Source organism: Etheostoma spectabile, chromosome 10, assembly GCF_008692095.1.
Source record: "Etheostoma spectabile isolate EspeVRDwgs_2016 chromosome 10, UIUC_Espe_1.0, whole genome shotgun sequence".
Classification (NCBI taxonomy): domain Eukaryota; kingdom Metazoa; phylum Chordata; class Actinopteri; order Perciformes; family Percidae; genus Etheostoma; species Etheostoma spectabile.
In genome coordinates, this window is record NC_045742.1 from 26,271,926 (window position 1) to 26,281,299 (window position 9,374).

The window sequence follows — 9,374 nt, forward strand, 5'->3', positions numbered from 1 at the left end:
GGTCTTCCCTAAAGATTTACACTGAGCTACAGTTAAATCAGGAGAGACTAGTTGCATATATGCAACAGTTACACACGTATATACAGCAAAAAGTACATTTATTAGGATAACAGCTGAATTGATATAGGAGTGCACTGATTAAAAGTTAAGTCTTCCTGAAGGAATTTACGCTGAGCTACATTAGTTTATAAAACGTGTTGACCGTCACGAAAAAAAAGAGACAATAGATGATATTACGTGAACTTTTCACAAACTGCCGCGAGACTGGGCTGACATTTTCCAAAGGCTTTTTGGCTAATAGGTTGGTATGTACAGCAAACTACCAGAAAAAGAGGTGAGTATACCCCGTATACCTGCGTTCACCCTCCACTACACCACTGTGTGCAACACAAGGAAGGCCTGGGAGAAAAGACAGTCAACGTGTGCACAGTTATCCATGATACTACAATGTTTGGTGCCTTACCCCTCTACTGTAAGATGTCCGGCCGTTCTCCTCACCTTCACACACATTTGCCTTTAGACATGGTCAGACGGCTGGCTAAATAAGTTGGGTTATCCTTAGTTAATGAACTAAGCCAAACCTTCCAATATAACAATGAGATTCCCCATTAATATAACATAAAATGATTTTGTGCAACATAAATCTGCAATGTCAATTTGACAATTGTAAAGCTACTGAGACAGAAAAAGGATGTCTGCACACTGGATTAGAGCTATAATGTATGTATGTCTGTTTGTATGTGCATACACTATTTTTATTATTTAATGGACAATGTGCTGTAGCCAAATAAGCTCACAGTGGTTTCAGTGTGACGCCAGTGTGAGGAATACTTTCCTTTAATATCATTTATATAAAATGATCTCTGCGATGTCATAGGAGACAAAAGAAAAATGACTAATCCAGCGAGGCAATGTGAATAATTGTATATTTGTCAAGGAAAGTGAGATTGACGAAAATATAGAACATCCTTTGTAACAATAGGAGTAAGTAATGCAGGTGCTGTGAGACGCGGCGGTGGAACCTTCTCCTTCACAGCTGCACAGGAAGAGCGGAGAGAGTCAGCCGAGGGCCAAAGCACACCAACTCATTGCCAGTCAGTGTGGCATTGTGTGATGATAATAAGGATAACTTCCTCCAGGATAATGGAGCCCAAGCATATTCAGGCCTCCGTGTGCGCTATCCCCGAGGATGGCCTTGTCTGCTGTGAATAGTCTGCATTTAAATGGTCCATTAGAAGCCAAATAAACACAGACAGGCCTCCATACTAATGACCGACGGGGTCCAGGGGTGAGGCAGGGCACCCGCTGTGTGTGTGTGTATGCATGGGAGAGAGACAGTGTTACAGGGGGGTGTTGGAAACAGACAGGGAGAGTTTAGAGTGTGTGTGTGTGTGTGTGTGTGTGTGTGTTGTGTGAGACTGGGAGGCTGATTGTGTGTGACATGGGTCAGGAGGGTAAGGGGGGGTAGGGGTGAGGGAAAGTATGGACTCTGGCCAGAGGGGAATCCTCTTCTCAGTCCCAATGGGTTCCAATTTGCATGTCTGTCCCATTTGTGTGTGTGTGTGTGTTGTGTGTGTGTGTGTGCACACTCAAACGTTATCCATCTTCTGCATAATATGTCTTTGTTGGCTTGCATGCATTTGCGTGTGCATATATGTGCATATTGCATGTCATATTGTCATGTGAGTTCATCTCCATATTCACTTGAGTGTGTGTGTGTGTGTGTGTGTGTGGTGTGTGTGTGTATGTGACATAGAGAGTTGCAGGGGTTATTCTAATAAGGGGAATGCTTGTTGTGGGCCCCGGGCCCTGGTCAGCCCTTTGCTCATTATCATTATTAATATTTGAGGAGTAGCCTGTGCAGGGCGGACAGATGCCCTCTTCTCTCAGCACTCAGCTACTCATGGAATGTGACAACCCCCCCACCCCCCCCCACCCAATGCCAAATGTCCATTCTAGTCTTCTCTCTGCAGAGCAATGCCGTGTGTCCATGAATAAGGTTTCCATGTCTGCAATAAAAGAAAGAGGGCTAAAAGAGACTGGTGATGCTCTTCTGCTCTCATTGTTCTCCGTGAAGTTAGCTGGAAGTTAGTCTCGCATTGGGAAGGAGGGACTGGTTAGTCCACACAGCATTCTGGGATGGGAGAAAAACGTGCTCTGGTTTAATGGCATTTCTCAAAACCAATCACAATCGTCTTGGGCGGCGGAACTTGTTTTGGTGGAACATGTGGACGTTTAAACGTAGTTTTAGTCGTGCAACAGAAAACTCAGATAGGACAGATGGTCTAGCTAGCTGTCTGGATTTACCCAGCAGAGATCTGAGGAGCAGCTAACCATAGTCCTCAGAAATCCACCGGAAAGGAAGAAGAAGGTGAGGGACGTCCGGCAGAATATAGACTAACATGTCTGTAATAAAAGCCAGCTGAACAAAACAGAGAATATTTTTTCAAAACAGGTTCCACCAATTAAAATAGGTTTTCCGGCACCAATTAAAATAAGTTTATCTACAGCTTTATCAATAGTTAAACAGTACATTTGTATTCCCATTGTGCACATACTGTATTTTAAACGATTTGTTCTCATATTCTATCCTATTATTATTTCATGTACATTGTATCCTGTTATGTGATGTATATTCTGTATGTGTGCTGTGTGTTTGATATTTTGCTGCTGCAACAGTGTAATTTCCCTTTTTTGGGATCAATACAAATTGATCTATCTATCGATCGATCGATCGTTCGATCGATCTATCTATCTACCTACCTATTGATCGATCTATCTATCTATCTATCTATCTATCTATCTATCTATCTATCTATCTATCTATCTATCTATCTATCTAACTATCTATCGATCTATCTGTCTATCTATCTATCTATCTGGAGTCTAAGGTCCGATTCTGTTTAAAAAATAGCCTTTTACATGTCTTACTTTACATATCTGACTTGTCAGCAACTGGCCATCTAGCCTTGGGTGCTCTAATTATTCTGGCATGCCGGTACCACACCAGTCTTGGTTTAGTTCTAATGAAATCAACTCCTGGCGATTGCTGCTGGTGTTCTTCTCCCCTGTTTTGGAAGAAAGGAATAAGAAAACAATAATAATGAGAGTAACAAGCGAACTAGCTTTAAAAGTGAGTTTTGTTGGCTGTGTAGAGGAATACTAAACTTCAAAATGTTTGATGGCATTAGGTGTAGTGTTGGGGGGAATGGGTGCGGGGGGTTGGGGTGGAGGGGGGGGGGCTATTTTATAATAGAAATAATATACAGGAAAAAGGCATACCAACAAATACCAAGACAAATGTATATGATATAAAAGATTAAAAGTTAAAAACCTCCTAATTGAATCGAATCACCCTGCCATTTGGGAGGAAAGCAGCTCTCTGCTCTCTTAGCTTTACTTCAGTTTTAATAAAGACCTTTGTTGCTTAATAACTTTGAAAGAGATCATCTTTGGAGGCACAAGAGTTATAAACGATTCAGAAGCTGACCGTGTCATTTTTTTCTTTTTTTCCTTTTGAAATTGATCCAAATCCATCCGATCCATCTGACCAGCATTATTATTATTACAATATGTATTTTTCATTTCCATTGCTAATCTCAATCCATCCAGGGAGCTGTGTGAGGAGAGAGTATAAACTCTGATAACCATATTCATAGAGGCAGACCAACAGAAGTAGAGAGATAGACAGAGAGAGAGAGAGAGAGAGAGATAGAGAGAGAGAGAGAGAAACACACACGCAGTGAGTGCAATTGTTTGTACTATTAATTGCTGGAAACAAAAGCAGCAGTTCTTCAAACAAGCACTGACTCCTCTGTGATATATTTGCATATTCATGAGAGGAAAAACTTTTCCTTTCTTTTTTTTTTCTCCATCTCTGCTGTTTGCAGGAGGATGGTCGGTTTGCGAGGATTATATGTTTCATGTGACATCCTGAGAGTTTTTCCCTGAATGCCAGCCACCCAAAATAGTCCGGCTAGGGTTATAACTCACGTGCACAATCACACTACGCACGCATGCTTTACAAGGATGCACGTGCACAGATGCCAGGAGAGGGCTAGCAACGGGCACCTTTCTTGGTCCATGTACACATACATGTCTTCTGTGTACATACAGTATACGCAATTCTGTGTACATACAGTATACGCAAAAAACTCATGGGAGTCTATGATGCTCAGTTGCGTGCAGGTAAAGATAAAAAAGCCACACACACACACACACACACACACACGCACGCACACACACAAGCACTACAAAAGACAGAGAAAGTAAGACAGCGAGGTAACAAAACGCAGCAGCAGCAGAAACAAGCAGGCAACAAAGCGACGGCGTGTTATTAATGGAGCGTTGTCGAGCGCGGGGTTTATTTTCGACACGTGTGCTAGTTAACGCCAACAAACACTCTCTATGTTGTACATGGAGAGTGAAACACAACAACACGCTCGGGGACCGCAAACAGCCGAACAAATGATGTCTTTTTCTTTTAGTTAATCGTACATCTATACAATAGGAGGGAGGAAGGGAAATTGCAGGGTGGTGGTTTAGGATGTGGAATTAGGAGGAAGGAGAGAGGATGTTTCAAAGAGGAGGGCTTTTGATGAACGTGAAGCACGGAGGTGATTAAAGTGCCTCTGTTGAAAACACTCGCCATGTATGGTCGTCAGCCCTCCAGGAATTGAGTCTACATTTGAACTTGTGGTTTTTCTTATTATGAATAGCAAAAAGGTGACCGTTTTGGGACCAATTAGTCAAATAACAATCAAGCATATCGAGAAGCCGTAAAGGGGGTGGGGCAATGATAAAGTGCTTGAGTCCTGGACTCTAGACTCGAGTCCGGCTCGAGTTGCTATTCTCTGGACTTGACTCAGACCTGCGCGCTGATGACTTGGACAAGAGGATTTATTAAATTTGACCGGGAAGTTGGATGAAGTTTCTGACTACTTTCATGTGTATTAGGTGATACAAATTTTATATAAGATACCTATACATATTTAGTCTAACTGTTTCAGGCAGGGGCAGGGAGTGTGTCCTCCACCTGAGACTGAAGTTCATAATACGTGATTCATGATGCATGCATGCTACAGGTCGCGAAGTTCGACTTCATAGATTTTAAACACACTGCTGGAAAGAGCACCAACAGATGTTCCACAATTGAGGAGAAGACTTGGACTTAAACACAAGTAATGGTGACTCAACTTGGACTCAGACTCTGGTAATCATGACTGACTCAAATCTTCTTTGGCTACTCGGACGTGGACTCGAGACTTGACTCTGGCTCAACAGTAAATGACATGGATGGATGCAGGGAAGTGATGGCATGGGAAACGTACCTTGGTTTTTGTGTTGGAGATGTAAAGTTGCCTCCAGTTCTTCACCTGCATGCTCTAAACTGAAACAAAGGGGAACAAATGTATAGCTATAGACCCTCTGTAGGTTATGTGGACTTTCCGTATTAGTAATAACTATTACAGTAAACAACTCATGCAGCTGCTTTACAGTAAAAGCCCAACCCGGTCTCCCGTGAAATGGTCACGTAACGTTTATTATTTGTACATGTCACGATTTTTGAAGTGCCATGACACTGGGCTGCTCTGGGGGACGCAACAACAAGGAAATCAAACGGCACACGCGGGGTGGTGACAACAAGTTCCCCCGGGACACAATCCGCGTCCTCTGAGGGACGCAACAACGGGAAAATGAAAGTCCACACGCCCGCCACAATAACAGGATGGACAGCGATCCCTGGGCGCAGGGACACAAATCAACAGGGAAATGAAACGCCAAATGCCGGCCATGACAACGAGACGTACCACAACGCGCGGGACGGGAACTCCAGGCTTAGGGACACAATCAGTAGTCTCTGTGACACGCAACAATGGGGAAATGAAACACTGGTCACAACAACGAGACGGTTGTAGTTAGGGAAAATAATAACGGGGAAAGGACCTGTCACACGCAGGACACACTGACAACAACGGGACGGCTGTGGTTAGGAAGACAATGACACAGAAAGGAACTGCAACACGTGGGATGTGATCCCCGGTCTCCGGGGTGAAAGTCTTGTGTTGTTTGACCCATCGACCCCCCCGAGCAATCTCGCTGTTATCACGAGATAGGCTTCCCATTGAAATACATTACTTAAAAATGCATAATCAACACACGCAAATAACAACATTAACATGAGCTGTACACGAATCAATAGATTAAATACAGTAACATCACAATTTCACCAACTGCCATTAGACTGGGCTGTAAAAGCCACAATAGGTTTTCTTGCTCAAAGGCTTTTGAGGTGCTTACTAACCAAAGAGATTGCTCTGTTACGTTACATGCATATTTTACTAGCATTTGGCTGGTAAATGGTGCTAACGTAAAACCCTGCTGTGTGTCAAAGGGGAGTGAAGGATGGTTGGTGTCCGGCCAATTGTGGTGGGCTGGTCTGAGTCTCAAAAGTCCTGGTGGGTTTGGTTACAAAATGTACATATCAGTGACACGCGGGACAAGATTGGGACACTAACCCTCGGTGAAAGTCCCGTGTCGTTTGACCCATCCACCACCCCAACCAACTCACTTTCAGCAGATTCAGCCTCGGAGGAATCCCTCTGATTGGCTACTCAGCTTCAGCCAATTAGTGCACGGGAAGAAAAACAAAAGAAAGGAAAGCAAGGATAGGACGGTTGGGAGGGCACACACTCGTGAAAGTTTCGAACACATCCCTCAGGTGTGAGGTGAGAAGGCTTCAGATGCTGTTCGACGATACAACAAGCACTCCGTTTGAAGCAGTGCTAGTTCCTTCACAAAAAGCTTCAGATTTAATGTTTGGACACATTTCTATTCATTTCATTCACCATTTCAAAGTGTTTTACACACTCACTTTCCCCATTCTCACTATCCCATCGTGTAAAATACGGACGCTTGGTCATGTGCCTTTGGCATTTGTTATTCAAACTGAAAGTCTGGTTTAGCATCGGGACTCTTGATGTAACTTTTTGATGCTCTGGATCGTGACGTAGTGACTGACGTCAGAACAGGACAGTTCGGTTTAGGAAAAGATGGTGGTTGGGCTTGCATAATGTACGTTTCAGTGACACGTGGGACAAGAACGGGACACCAACCCCGGTCTCCTGGGTGAAAGTCCTGTGTTATGTGGATTCATGGTCTTTCATACTACTCGCTACAGATGTCGCTCTTAACACTATGTCATCTTACAGATGCTAAAAGGTGATTATTGTGTCAATATCTGACGCTGAGAGCCTCTGGCAGAGCGTCCGTAAGCCTATTTTACGAGTTGGGAGTTTTTACAGGTTGGTTTTCCACATAGTGATACACTGCTGTGGCATGTTTGCATTTGTGCTGTGTGTGTGTGTGTGTGTATACTGTATGTATGTGTGCAGCAGAATGAAGTTAGAGCCATATCGTTGTTTATTCTTAGATTCTCAAACTAACACCTAAAGCTCCTGCCGTTCAAACAGAAAACCCCCCCACCTGGCCCCTGCGGCTTCCAGATCCAGCCTCCCCACCTGTCAATCTCCACGCCGCCCCCTGGGCTATACCAAGTCTGTCCGGGGGTGGGGTTGATATTAGCGGTATCGCCTTTTTGCACCCCTAAGTTGTTTATTTTCATTTTAAGCTGACATTTTAATACACCACTGTGCAGCTTGTCTGATCCTTTGCCAAAAAATGAAGCAAAAAAAAAAAAAAAAAAAAAAAACTCCCTTCACACAGTTGTCAGCTAGAGGCAAAAAGGCCGAATCGGAGGTTTGACGAAACAGATCAAGAAGACCATAATGATCGCTAGCATATGTACGGCTGTGGATGTGTGTGTGTGTGTGCGTGTGTGTGCGTGTGTGTGTGTGTGTGTGTTATGACGGAGGTGTGGGGGTATAGGCGTGTACACACAAATATGTGCCTTTGAGGTCATTTTGATTACAAAGCTACAGTAACTTTGGGGGAAATTGCCAGTTCTCTTTGACTAATGTGGGTTTTCTGAAGGCCAGTACCAACATCTTGGGGTTGGAACTGATATTCTCTCCGGTTACAGTATGTTTTTCTCAATATTCTGAGTTGGGTTTTTTGAGGGGGGGGGCATTTTAGGCCTTTATGACAGCTGAAGACAGAAAAGGCGACTGACACCTGCATAGGAGCAAATGCCGGATTTGAACTGGCAGCATCTGCAGTAAATACTAAGCCTCTGTAGATGGGTCAACGTGCCCAACCAGGTGAGCTACCCAGTATCTGGAGAACTCAGAATTCTGACTTTAAACTCGGAACTCAAACACATTTTTCACATGCGGCCCTAATCCTCTTCCGTAGTTAACATGTGTGTAGATTCCTCACATGAAACACAAATATTTTGGACTGTCTGTGAGTCTAACAACACACATCCACACATGGGTCCGCACCCGCAGGAACACCCCCATTAGACAAAACAGACGCTGACTTCAAGTGGGTTGGAAACATCACTATTAGGAGCTGAGTGCACATGAACATCTGTAAAAGTAAAGTTGTAAACAACACCGGGACAGTTGGTAAGTGACAGGGGCAATTCTAGGGGGGGGTATTTAGGAGGGCCACGTCCCTAATGAGAATGTGACACAGATGCAGTGCCTACTAAATCAGTAATTTCATTGGATAACAATGAATATATGTATTTTATTACTAAAACAGAGGATTAATGCTAAATATTTAACATATAAAAAACTCTAATGGCCTACCAGAATTAAATGAAATGATATAAAATAAAATTCTCCTTGACTGGGTTACAGGTGCATTGCATCAGTGACACAGGATATTGACCCTACTATTGTCCTGGGGTCAAATTTGCCCCGATTTTAAAAGTTTAAAAGTTCTGTATCAGAAATTTGGGATTCTTTCCTCCAAATTGTCCAAATAATGTATGGATGGCTCCACATATCGCTGAAGGATCAGTTCACTACTTTATTGAATTTGGGGTGTTTTATTTCCCTCCAGAAAAAACTTTGACAAAAGACAAAGAAAATTATATAATTTCATAGAAATGAGGTTTCTTGACCATGAATTTGAAAAAGGAAATAGCTTTAAAGTTGTGTTGACATATTGGTGTCAGTGATGTGTAGAGTATACTGATGGTAGCATTACAAAAATGAAGAAAACGTTGAAAAAAAGCGTCAAAAAGTGATAAAAAAAGTGTTGAAACTGTCAAAAAATTGTTCATTTACAGTTTTGACCTGGTAGGACAACACAAGTGTGGTTAAATCTGCATGTTCACAAACACACACAAACACATACACGCACACACGCGCACGCGCACACACACACACACACACACACACACACACACACACACACACACACACACACACACACACAAACACACATATATATATATTTATTTT